At 38.6% G+C, this 13,916-nt stretch overlaps 1 long non-coding RNA gene across 3 annotated transcripts; it reads left to right on the forward strand.

The window, feature by feature from the left end:
* Nucleotides 1-4,691: 4,691 nt before the first annotated feature.
* On the forward strand, nucleotides 4,692-10,566 carry LOC307038306. 3 transcript variants are annotated; one of them, XR_013807952.1, is made up of 5 exons: nucleotides 4,692-4,773; nucleotides 8,516-8,564; nucleotides 8,660-8,815; nucleotides 8,901-8,993; nucleotides 9,380-10,566. It is a non-coding gene; the product is annotated as an uncharacterized lncRNA (long non-coding RNA). The 3 variants fall into 3 exon arrangements; XR_013807953.1 differs by lacking the exon at nucleotides 4,692-4,773 and adding an exon at nucleotides 7,066-7,170; XR_013807954.1 differs by lacking the exon at nucleotides 4,692-4,773 and having other exon boundaries at nucleotides 7,234-8,564.
* Nucleotides 10,567-13,916: the final 3,350 nt, after the last annotated feature.

Raw genomic sequence — 13,916 nt, forward strand, 5'->3', positions numbered from 1 at the left:
TTTTTGATTTTCAACATACTATTGTACACAATGACTTTTCCATATATATATATTTTTTCTGACAAACTATACTTTTGACTTATTCTGTAAAATCATGACAAACTATTACTTATTCTAAAATCTTGCTGCCTGGTTGGAAATGATAGATGAAAAAGCTACAAAGCTTAAAGAACTTTTTTTAAATCTCTCAATTCTACAGATGACTCCCCCCATTCAACGCAATAAGTCCCTCCCTCCACTCAGCAAATCATCTAAAACTAAGGACCCCAACTAAGACGACAGTTTGAAAACTAGCCATGGATCTGAGAAAAACCAAGTCTCCCCCCGTGAGTTGCAGCCAGGAACAAACTCCTGGACTACCATCATCAGCACCATTTTGGACACCCAAATCTTGCAGTACTACTGCTGCTTATTTTGCTCCTTGGGCCAAGACGTCTCTGTTTATGGGCACAGTGAAATCAGTGTTGGTTGATATTGTGGAGAGGGTGATACATCGGTACAGAGAAGAAATATGCAAAGGATGCCGAGTCAGTCACCCCGGCCAGAGGCAACACGATTGTCTGAATGACATGCCCGATTTCTTCTTCAGAAACAATTACAACGCGTTAATGAAAAGACTCTGGCTCACCGACTTCATTACTGAGATCGACCAGACTCTTATTGATAAAGAAATGTTCACGGATGATTGGAGGATCCAAGTTTTTTTTTTTTTTTTAATAAGTGTGGTGATGAGGACGATTGAAAACAGAGTGAATAGTGATCCCCGTGTAAACAGAATGGCTTAAGTTTGTAAACTAGAAGACATTCTGGATATTGTTCGTTCTGGCAGTACTATTCCTGGTCATTGGGAAACGATTGTAAACTAAACATTTAAAGTGGTCCTGGAATCTTCATTTTCCAAAACATTCTGTAACATTACCGAAGAAATGAAACAAACATCAAAAGTGTATCATGTGCTCTCATTGTATGCTCTGTTTGTAGATGTAATGCATCTTTGTGTCAAAAACAGCATACACATGAATATTTTTGACTGAAGTGAAAAAACTCCATCATGATATTTCCAGTAATCTGGGAAATTCTAAGCTGGAGACGGTCCTGGGGGATGTTACAATCAGTATAACTATTGATTTGGTGTGTGAAAAAATAAAAATTTAAATAGGAAATTTAAAAAAAATAAAAAAAGTGTTTTTTACATTTTAAAAACTGTTGTCTTCATTATAGCAAGGGGAGTGTGTCTGATACAGATGTAGCACTTCATTTCAGACTCCAGTTTACAGCTTCCTGCATACGACCTTAACATTCCTCTAACCCAGGGGTGTCAAACGTACGGCCCGCGGGCCGGATCAGGCCCGTGAACAAGTTTAATCCGGCCCGCGAGATGATTTTGGAAAGTATAAAAAATAAAAAGAGCTGCAATTTTTCAATGAAAGAAACTGCTGTTCTAAATGTGTCCACTGGGTGTCGCAATAGCAATTATGTGAAGCGAGCAAACTATGTATAACGGGGCTGAGGAAGTAATCCTGTGTTTACAGTCTATCGTGCTTGGCTTCCTCACTCCCCAAAATGTCGCTATCAAAAAAGAGAAAAGTGGACACAGAGTGCAGAGTTTTCCAAGAAAAATGGTCATCCTCCTATTTATTCACGGAAGTGAATGGGAAACCCGTGTGTTTGGTTTGTTCGCAGCACGTTTCAGTGCTGAAAGAATATAACCTTCGTCGCCACTATGAGACTCAACATGCCGACAAATATGATAACTTGAAAGGAAAACAGAGAAGCGAAAAGGTGAAGGAATTGCTGGCGGGTCTGAAAAAACAGCAGTCTGTGTTTACTCATAGCCGAGAAATCGGCGATGCTGCAGTGAAAGCCAGCTACCTTATTGCTAATGAAATTGCAGTGGCTTCAAAACCATTTAGCGAGGGTGAATTTGTGAAGACATGCATGCTGACAGCTGCAGAGATTGTGTGCCCTGAAAAGCGTCAAGCTTTTGAAAATATCAGCCTGACAAGAAACACAGTTGCACACAGGATTTCTGATCTTTCGGAGGATTTGGACAGCCAATTGAAGCGCAAAGTTAAGTCGTTTATTGCGTTTTCAGTTGCAATTGATGAAAGCACGGAGATTACAGATGTTGCGCAACTGGCCATATTCATCCGCGGAGTTGATGATACTTTGACCGTAACCGAGGAGTTTGTGGAGTTGGTGCCGATGACGGATACCACGACAGCGGCTGATATTTTCAACACACTCGAGGGTGCCCTGGACAGAGTCGGAGTGGACTGGTCACGCGCTGTCAGCGTGGCTACAGACGGTGCGCCTTCAATGATCGGGAAAAAAGCAGGTGTTGTGACGAAATTCAGGGAAAAAGTGCAGACTGCAAATGGAGGACGTGATTTTTGGACTTTTCACTGTATTTTGCACCAGGAGGCATTGTGTTGCAAGTCATTAAAGATGGATAACGTCATGAAGGTGGTCGTCCAAACTGTTAATTTCATCCGATCAAGAGGCTTGAATCACCGTCAGTTTGACAACCTTCTCAGAGATAAAGACCACAACTACGGCCTGCCTTACCACACCGAGGTAAGATGGTTAAGCCGAGGCATTGTGCTGAGGCGTTTCTTTGATTTACGAGAGGAAATTGAACAATTCATGAAACAAAAAGGCAGACCAGTGTTAGAATTTAAGTCCAAAGAATGGATGCAGGATCTTGCGTTCATGGTGGATGTTACAGAGCACTTGAATAACTTGAACACAATGCTGCAGGGGCGCAACAAAGTTGTAACGCAGTATTATGACAGCGTATGTGCGTTCAAGTTGAAGCTGTCATTGTGGGAGACGCAGCTCGCGGGAGGTGATGCAGCGCACTTTCCTTGTCTGAAAAATGTGTGCGATACCCAACATGTCGCAGACATGAAGCGGTTCAAAGATAAACTAATAGGACTATTGCGGGAGTTTGAGCAACGCTTTCAGATTTTTGGTGAACTGGAGAAAGACTTCAAAGTTTTCTGCTCGCCATTCACCGCGAATGCCTCTGATCTGCCCGTCAACATTCAACTTGAAATAATAGACTTGCAGTGTGACTCAGATTTGAAGGGGAAATTTGCTGCAGCTGGCTTAGACACATTTTATCAGTATCTTTTGCCAGGTTACCCCAACTTGACAGCCCTTGCTGCAAAAGTGTTGTGCATGTTTGGAACCACGTATATTTGTGAGCAAGTTTTCTCTGTAATGAGCATCAATAAAACAAAGCTGCGCTCAAGGCTCACGCACAAGCACTTAAATGACATCCTGAAATTGGCTGCCACTCAGGCTTTGACCCCTGATATTGATGCACTTGTGAAAGCTAAAAGATGCCAGGTTTCAGGAGCAAAAACAACAGTGGGTAACCCAACTTAAAATGCTGCATAAGACACTGCACCCTGATATAGTTATCTAAAAAATGATTGTCTTCTGTGCAGATTGAAAGAAAGTGAACAGTGTGTGATTTACTGTAATAATGACAGTAACTTCAGTTCATAAGTTAGGTTTGTTGAAATTGTTCATGCATTGCACAGCTTTTATTTATCAATAAGTAATGTAGCCTACAAGGCAGGAAGTAAGTAACTCAACCCTCTTGAAAAGTTTCTACCTCAATTTGTCTCAATCATTTGGTGAGTTAGTACAGGATTAATATGTTAAAATGACAAATTAGTTATTTGAGAAGAGTTTTTGTATTTTGTTCATTCCCAGTATATGACTTAATGTTGTTGTATGGCTTTTTGTTGATACGCCAAGTCTAAATGTGCTTGTACTGTTATTGCACTAAAGTTCACTAAACTTAAACAAAGAAAACAATCTGAAGTTGTCGTCATTTTTTTGTTATTATGCTATGATTTTACCGCTGCACCCCTACTGGTTAGAGTCTAACCAGTATATAGAGGAATGTTAAGCCCTCCCACTATTTTCCAAGAGGGCGTTGCCAGATTTTCAATTTCAGGTATTAACCAGGAGATGGCGCTTCATTCACAAATACAGAAATGATGTTGCCTTTCGTAGTTGACAGAAACTGCTTTGAAAAGCATTTGAAAATATAGTCTTTATATATTAAATAATTATTATAATAATGTAAATGTTTACATTACATTAAACCATGCATTTTGTAATGTCAGCATTTCATGTAGAAGAAAAGTAGTGATATTTGATATTTATACTCTATTCCAAGAGATTAAACAATTTTCCCACTGTAGGCCGATGCATGAAATTCTTACATTTTTGCCAGTTATATTATGGAGCCGCTGTAAAAAAAGATTTGATCATTAAGTTATTGAAACTTTTGTCTTTAAGTTACTTTCACTTAACATATCAATTTATGTAATTTCTACTTAATTTCATAAGTTGTTATTATTTCAACTCAGCTCTGTAAGCCAGTTCAATGACCTCTACATGCTATGAAGTCAATTTGACTGAACAGTGAGTTGTGATGTGTAATAATGTTGTGAAACTTTCCATGGCCTCTTAACATGGCAGTAGTGTTGACATATTCCTGCCCGGTGAAAATAGTCCCGGTCTCATAGTTGTTTTCATTAATTGAATGCATTTAACAGGGACATGAGTTTTTTTATTTTTTTACGATATACAGCAAGTGAACCACAGAGTTTGATTCGCCATTATCAAAAGAAGAACTTCCACCGGACAGATTGATGACTACGAAAAGCTAAGCGGTGGATAAATACGTTTTTGTGAAGCGATATGACAGTGATTTCGGCTGATGAACCACTGACGGACAGGCAAAGTCAGGTGAGTGGTTGCATATTTAATGGTTTCAGGCAAAACGAAAAGTAGCTAAATGGAGTACAATCCACACCTAACTGGTGTTTGAATGTTTATAAAAGAGATTTTATTTCAGGGCAGTGTTATGAAAATGTTGAAAAATTATGAAATGAAAAAACCAAGCTAACTTTACAGGATTATGATTATCTAAACTTTTATTAAATAAATAAGTTTCAAGTATTCTTACACTTATGTATGACGCTTATGAATTTTTAAAAGGTTTAAATGGTAACTGCCTATATTTGTAGCTTAATTTAGAGAGGTTTTGTTTGTTCGTTCCAGTAATTAGCCGTGTCCCGGTGTTACAGTATAAGTTGAGTCATGACAACTGGCGACATTCTATTATTTTCGTCATAGGAATCCGGGGCGTGTACATTGAGGACCCATCGTTGACTTACCAGGAAAGAAACCTCGTTTGTCGTTTACGTTCATCTTTTGCTATATCTGCCTTCCTAAGATCACTTTGCTGCACATTCAGTACTCGTATGTGAGGTTGTGGGTGAGAGTCCGATATCGTGACGCTTACAGGGAGGTATCGAACATTACAAAGTAGGTGACTGTGTGGATGCCTGTTCAAAACATTGCAAACTTCAATAAATCATTTAAATTATATATTTGTGTCCGACTTTCATTTGTTCATCGTTCTTAATGTGATGTATAGTAGCTTTGATAGCTGTCCATACCTTCAGACAGCCTAAAAGTAAAACACAAGTTGTTTATTCACAGCCCGAACGCTCATCGAGATGACTGGATCAGTCATGACAACTTGTGATCAGCTCCGATTAAATTGTGATATCAATTCTGTAGCTAACCTCCAGGGAGCACGTTTATTTTATGAAATACCTGTATCCCTCTCATCACAACAAGACTCTACACTGTGCAGGAAAAACAATTACATACATGAAAATAACCTTGATGCATGGGAATTAAACACACAAACTATCTTCCGTGGCTATACTGATATGTCACAGTAACGGTAAACCACAGAAAAGTAAGTCCAGCGGGGCACAAGTTGAATACATCTAATACGGTAGTTCTATTATGCCTTTAAGCCTATACGTTTAACCCATAAGAACCCGGACCCATTTCTACTTTTGGGGAAATTAAGGGGAACGTCATTTAGACTAAATAGACACATTTCTGACAAGTAACCTCCCTAGTGTCAAATATCTGGGCTTTAATGGTAAAGTAACTCTTATTTATAACTTAATTAACAAGGATGATGTTTTGGTTTGCATTTGTTTGAACATACTATGAATTGAAGAATAAAGTATGTTAACTAAATATAATTGAATCAGCTAAATTAACTGACCAGACCATACTCATATTTCTAATTGTGCATATATGTCACTCCGGGTTTACTGTGAATGTTTAGGGTTAAAGTCCCGATGTAACACCATGTGTCACAGCAATATTTATGGCATTTGTTTCATATCAATTTCATCAAGAAATGTTTCCACAACAGGTTAAATGTAATCAGAATCAGAATACCTTTATTCGTCCCACAGAGGGGACATTTACATTTGTTACAGCAGAAAAGAGCTGAAGACAGCTTAATGTTTAACAAATGACATGTCATGTAAGCATTTTTATTCTTAAATGGCTTGAATATTAACTTTAGCAACAAAAAACCTTTCCAAATCTAGCTAGTTCTGTCACATGTTTTAGCCTGACACGTGGACATCTTGGACATGTTGTTATGGGAAGACAAAAGCAAATGACAAGGACCATGACCCCAGACTGTTCAGTGTGTGTCACTTTGGGACTTCATGAGATAAAAAAGGCTAAAGCTGTATATGGAACTTTCCAGAACATTTAAATTTCATGTGACACCCGTGTCTAAGCAATTCTGTCTGCCTTCCGTGTGTAATTGTTTTTCCTGCACAGTGTAGAGTCTTGTTGTGATGAGAGGGATACAGGTATTTCATAAAATAAACGTGATCCCTGGAGGTTAGCTACAGAATTGATATCACAATTTAATCGGAGCTGATCACAAGTTGTCATGACTGATCCAGTCATCTCGATGAGCGTTCGGGCTGTGAATAAACAACTTGTGTTTTACTTTTAGGCTGTCTGAAGGTATGGACAGCTATCAAAGCTACTATACATCACATTAAGAACGATGAACAAATGAAAGTCGGACACAAATATATAATTTAAATGATTTATTGAAGTTTGCAATGTTTTGAACAGGCATCCACACAGTCACCTACTTTGTAATGTTCGATACCTCCCTGTAAGCGTCACGATATCGGACTCTCACCCACAACCTCACATACGAGTACTGAATGTGCAGCAAAGTGATCTTAGGAAGGCAGATATAGCAAAAGATGAACGTAAACGACAAACGATGTTTCTTTCCTGGTAAGTCAACAATGGGTCCTCAATGTACACGCCCCGGATTCCTATGACGAAAATAATAGAATGTCGCCAGTTGTCATGACTCAACTTATACTGTAACACCGGCTCTGTTCGGCTAAATATTTAAGCTAAATTAACTTGTTTCGGTGAGGTTGTGTGTGTTCCTGCCAGTAATTAGCCGTGTCCCGGCTCTCTGTTCGGCTAAGAATTGTAGCTTGTTAGCCCCCGCCATGGCTTTGAAATGGATGTCATTTGTGGATAAGTAAAGGGGACTTGAAGATTGTTTTTTGTTAAGGCCGAGCAAGTGTTAAAGTGATTCTTTGCAACGTTTTTCTGGTTCAGCTCACGCTAAACCTGCCCAGATACCGAGGGGGTGCCTCGCGCCATTGAACGAGTAAAATGCTAACTGTGTTCAGAAATAGCATTTATATTGTGTACAAATGCTATGTTCCACTCTTGAAATGGAGACAAATTTGTATTTCTGCTTTTTAGAAAATATTTTATAGAAAAGAAAGGAATATATTTAGTTTATTTTTTTGAACTATGGTGCCCATAAACTACATGTCCCACAATGCATTTCGTTCGGTGACTTGCGCACTGAAGTGTCTTAATATCAGCCGTTTCTAGCAGCGGGAACAGTCGGTGCTCAAGGCCCTTAAAAAAATTGATCTTTGATTGATGAGATTATTGTTATTTAATCTAATAAATGTATGGGATGTATGTAATTATAACACAGGGAAAGGTTACTGTTCACCCACAATAATAAATAAGATGTGCAATGGTTGTAATTGTTAGATATTTATATTATAATAAAATAAATAATATTTATACATGAACAATAATTTTTCCTAAACTTCTGCTTTCAGAGCTAGTCAAGTTATTACTAAAAAAACAATAATAATCCACTGAATAGTCTATGGAAAATAACTGCAAGCAAATAATCAACAATTACAACCATTGTACAATTTCTTTTAAGTTTGGTTAAAACAAACAATAGTTATTTCATTGATATATTTGGCATGCACGTAGACACAAAAATGCTCTATGTGGATGCAAACTAACCTTTCCCTGTTATTATTACATGCATCCCATGAATTTATTAGATTGAATATGCCTCATCAATCAAAGATGAACATTTCAAGTTGTTTATTTATTTAAATGAAGTACTGTTTAAGTCTTTATCATATGAATTCAGGGATAATATTGTAATTGTGAAAGCCAAGGCTTGTAGTTTATGGGCAACGTGACTGTTGTAATTGTGTGCATCTTTCTTTGTCATGTTCTCAGTTCTTATTACTTTATTAAGGCCTGCTTCATAATGTACCTAAATGTCTGTTCTCTATTACAGACAGATTTTCAAAGATTTCCGTTTTGCTGCAACTGGATGAAGTGGACTTGTAAGTTGTGCAGGTTTTCCAGTTACAATGAGAAGGCAACATGCACAGTTGCAGACTGTTGGTAGAATATTTTCTATATGTCTGTGTCTCCTCAGATTCAGGCAGAGTTCCAGAGAATTGTCACTACGGACCTGCTTTCATCGTTTCTGGATGGACTTGATGGCCTGGCATTGCTGGAGGTCTACAATGGTGCATCCAGGACTGGAAAGAAGCCGGCACTAAAAGGCCTTTTGGACTGCCTTGAGGAAGATGTAAGTAGAGATGCTGATGACCATAATTTAGCCACCATTTGTTTGCTACAAATGTTTATATCCCACTGCATTTGTTGTCTTGCAGGACACAAATGAGAGGAGGAGGACTGCTGCTCTCTTGGGACTATCACACTACATGTCTGGCGAAAATCAGGAAAATGTCATCAGGATGTGTGATGTAAGATCATAACTGTCTTGAATTACTTTATGTAATTGTACATTTTAACATAAATCAACCCAAATCAACCTGTGCCCAAAGTTTCCTTCAAAAGTAATGTTTACAATTACCTTAATTTAACTAAAATAATTGCAATAAAGAATGATACATTTAATATAAACAAAAAACGCAAGAAAACGTAACTATTAAATAATATAAATAAATATAAAGCTCAAACTGTGAAAAGAGAGGCAGTTGAAATGATGTTCCATCACATTGCACTTTTACACTGTGAACTGTAGATTTTAGCTTCTATGTTTATAGCAGAAGCCTCTTAATTAGCTTTGTAGAGAAAAAGTACTTGTAGTACACTGAGCTCACTTTTATTTCTCCTTTTTTAAGGCAAGGCTCATGGAGACACTCTCGAGGAAGCCATGAAGGTGATGCAAGTTGGTCTACTCATAGGCTACGAAGGTGAATGGGATGCCTTTCCTCAGCAGATCTTCAATGTGGCAGTTGTGGTCGAGGAGACAATTGTGCTCCACAACCTGAAAGATGTGGCTTTGCGATGCTTCTTGGACTAATATATTGCTTCAATCTTCAGTATACTCTGGAAATGAAATATTCATTTGAGTTTATCCAGAGGGTTGTTATGAAGATACAGCCAGACCAAGCCTCTGCCAAAATACATGGACTAAAAAACAAACTAGGTAGGAGGTAGATCATCAAAGAGTGTAGAAAGTGAGCTCAATTTGGTGTTGTTCATTTGTATGTTCAAGTATTTTGTGTCTCTACAGTGACATGTTTTTAAAAAAATAAAATGTTTTAGGTTTGTGAGAATTCCATTTATGTTGGAAGTGTCACGAAGAAACTTGCATTTTAAGAGGACATTTAATGTTCATTTCAGTATTTACTAGTGTCTTGAAAGAGTCCTCTCCTGCTGATGTTCAGAAAGCTCTCTATTTGTTTCGTACTGTTTGTGCTGCACCCTCTGTCCTATTTGTAAAATTAATAACATAAATGTGATGTTATAATTTGTATGCATGTATATCTGTTGTATACTGTATGTTTATACTTGAAAAAAAAAAATATTTCAGCATCTGAAGTAACTTCAAGCCTTATAGGTGATCACAGCTAACTGCCTGCCGTCAGATTTCATTTAAAAAACAGGTCTGATTTTAAACTTGTATCTTCAGTAGACTCGACTACTGCAATGGTGTCTTCACAGGCCTCACTGCTTTCACACCGTCTACAGTTTGATTTGCATAGAGGGAGCTCTGTGGCTGAATAGCCAGCGATTAGGTGTGGCCCATTTATCATAGGTGATCAGAGCTACGTGTGATTCACATGGGGGGATGGGCACATAAGGCACACACGCACACACACACACACACACACACACACACACACACACACACCTGTAACTGGCTGCCGTCCGATTTGAAGACTTTCTGCGCTCATAAAGAATGATAAGAATAATGCGTATTGAACTGGTTTCATTAATTAGTGAGTTTATTTAACACTAGCACCGCCAATCGGGTCAATTTGTGTGATGTGTGTGTGCAATGTAACTTTTTTCAATAAAATACTAAAGTCTCCCAGTCCGTGACTTTTCCTGAAAGTGTGTTATGTAGCACCCTATGTTTTAAAAAATTGCATTCTAATAGCGGGATATGTTCATGGCCATGTTGCCATTTGAAACCTATGAGAACATGGTCAGAATCACCAACTGGAGCGGGAGCAAAGGGGAAATGCCCCTTCCCTTCAATGTGAGCCAGACACTTGAGTCCAGTGTCTCCCTTCGGTTCCCAGGCCTGACCACGGACCAGTGGCATAAAATTAGCGAAGAAGCATGGTTGTCATGGTTACCCTTCTGTTTATTCTCCGCGGTGGGGGCCGAGCAAGCCCCCAGGAAGTGCGCCGGACTCTGAGTAGAATATTCGTCGTGGCCAAACGGCGGTACTACACTTCCTTTAGGTTACTGGGCCCGGAAACACTTTTTCCCATTGACTTACATGGGGAAAGAATGGTCTGTAAATCGTTAGATGATTTTTTGTAAACTAAATAAACCACCCAGTATGAACACTTATATAGCCCTAATAAAAAACATTCGTTCCTCAAGTTGTAAAAATGTGCTAATAACGTTATTCTGAGAGTTATATCCCTCTGCATTATGAACGCGCATCTAACCCACGGGACTATGGAAAGCCAAAAGTGCCATAATACGGGGGTGAAAAAACGCGCGAACATACGGGGAGGTCCGTTTTTTCGCGCGAAAAAACGCGCGAACATACGGGGGGGTCCGTTTTTTCGCGCGAAAAAACGGACCTCCCCGTATGTTCGCGCGTTTTTTCACCCCCGTATTATGGCACTTTTGGCTTTCCATACGGGACTGCGCCGCACGGCACGTTCATATTACGTGTTCATCAGGTACTCAGCACTACATGCGTTTATCTTTACCCATGGATGCACAATAACAACGGACCCATATCGTCTCACTGCCATCCCACGGAGCTGTAATAATGGATATATTGCACATGTTTGCTGTAATTCCTCATTTGTAAAATATTATACTACATGGGCTGTATGATTAAATCTTGTACCGCAAATGTTGTATTAAATAAAGTTAATATTACCGACGTTAGATTAACGTCCCTGTAGCTACTTATTGCACTAAGAAGCTTATTGCACGGTGTATATATATATATATATATATATATATATATATATGTATATATATTAATATACATATATATATACAGTGCAATAATTCTTTGCATTTTGGTTAAAGTTGCGCATGCGCTATGAGCGCACATACGGGTACTTCTCAGGCATGCCGGGTAATCTGTGACGTTTCGCTCTCTCAAAAGTAGGGCCATTTTATCATCATGCGCCAAGCAACTCTCATAGGAATGAATGAGGCCCCAGACAAAATTATAAAAAGTGCCGGTCAAAGGTCTTCTTTGTTATTTATTGAGCTTTAAAACAAATGAATAACGACTCTATATAATAATAAAATACACGGAGCCTCTCTTTTTCCTCCCTCTCTTCGGACAGCGTCGCTGCGTCAGTGTCTGTCTCATGCAGCAGCTGATCCAGTAACTAGTGACCTGGCCGACAGTAAAAATAAACATATTTATAACTAGTTTAGGTAGTTCGAGAGGTAATTAAAATAGCTAGGGCGATGATCTGATTGAAGTGTGTGTTTTACTCCGTTCCCCGCTGCATCACAGCGGGAGGAGCTGCAGGTGAGCAGAGCTGCGTGTCGCCGTCCTGTCAGATTAGACTTCACTCGCGTTTATGTCCATATCGAGAGAAAGATAAATAATCTGAATTCAGTATGCAGTTTACTTTGACGCGGGGGTGACCAGCAGAGGTGGGGAGAGGCGGGGCTATTGCGTCATCATTATCAGAACATGATCGTATAATTACTGAGTTTAGGCACGTTAATAACGTTTTAATTAAGTTGAATACAGTATATTCATATTTGTCAGTGATTTCATGTCAATTCGGCAAACATAAACATAAATGATCGTGGTGAAGATGATGATTAAATTAGGATTAAAAATCGAGAGCCGGGCTGCATTTCCTCCCGTTCGTTTTTTTAGACTAAACAACATTAAATTCCAGCGTACTTTACAGTATCTGACTTTATTTCACATGAGCTCCAGCCCCACTGCACCCCCTGGTGGATCAATGATCCATTGCAGCTGGCTTCATTATAATTACATTTAGTTATCAGGGGGCGGTCTCAAGTCAAACTGGAGGTTTTCCCTTGAGCGAGGGCAGATCACGTACCAATCACGGCCCTCGCGTTTCAAACTGTCTGAAATTAAGTGCTACATCTGTACATGTGTATTACAGTCCTCCACATGCACAGTTGTCTTCATTATAACAAGGGGAGGGTAACAGGGAAGATGTATGATACATGTGTATTGAAACGTGCGTATTATACCCCCACAGAAACACGGAAACACAGAAACACAGAAAACACTGAAACCACTGAAACACTGAAAAAACACAGAAACACTGAAACACCGACACACAGAAACACCGAAACACAGAGACACAGAACCACAGAAACACGGAAAAACAGAAACACAAAAACACAAAAACACAAAAACACAGAAACACAGAAACACAGAAACACAAAAACACTGAAACACTGAAACACAAAAACACAGAAAACACAGAAACACAAAAACACTGAAACACCGACACACAGAAACACCGAAAACACTGAAAACACAAAAAAAACAGGCTTGTGTGCTAGTATGGTTTTTGAATAAAATCAGTCTTTTAAAAAGTCGATGGGAGGCTGATACAATTTGACTTTTTAAAATGAAACAAAGATACAGGGGGGCAAAGTACAAACACTCTGTTTTTCTGACTAAATTAATCCTGGCAGGTTTATGTAAAGTATAAGTGTCTGCAGTTAAAGATTTATCCGAACAAGACACTTATACTTTACATAAACCTGCCAGGAATAATTTGACTGTAATACACATGTATCAGACACGCTCCCCTTGCTATAATGAAGACAACAGTTTTTAAAATGTAAAAAACACTTTTTTAATTTTTTTTAAATTTCCTATTTACATTTTAATTTTTTCACACAACAAATCAATAGTTATACTGATTGTAACATCCCCAGGACCGTCTCCAGCTTAGAATTCCCCAGATTACTGGAAATATCATGATGGAGTTTTTTCACTTCAAAATATTCATGTGTATGCTGTTTTTGACATAAAGATGCATTACATTTACAAACAGAGCATACAATGAGAGCACATGATACACTTCTGATGTTTGTTTCATTTCTTCGGTAATGTTAAAGAATGTTTCGGAAAATGAAGATTCCAGGGCCACTTTAAATGTTTCGTTTACAATCGTTTCCCAATGACCAGGAATAGTACTGCCAGAACGAATAACATCCAGAATGTC

The sequence above is a fragment of the Notothenia rossii genome (genome assembly GCF_949606895.1).
Source record: "Notothenia rossii genome assembly, chromosome: 4".
NCBI lineage: Eukaryota > Metazoa > Chordata > Actinopteri > Perciformes > Nototheniidae > Notothenia > Notothenia rossii.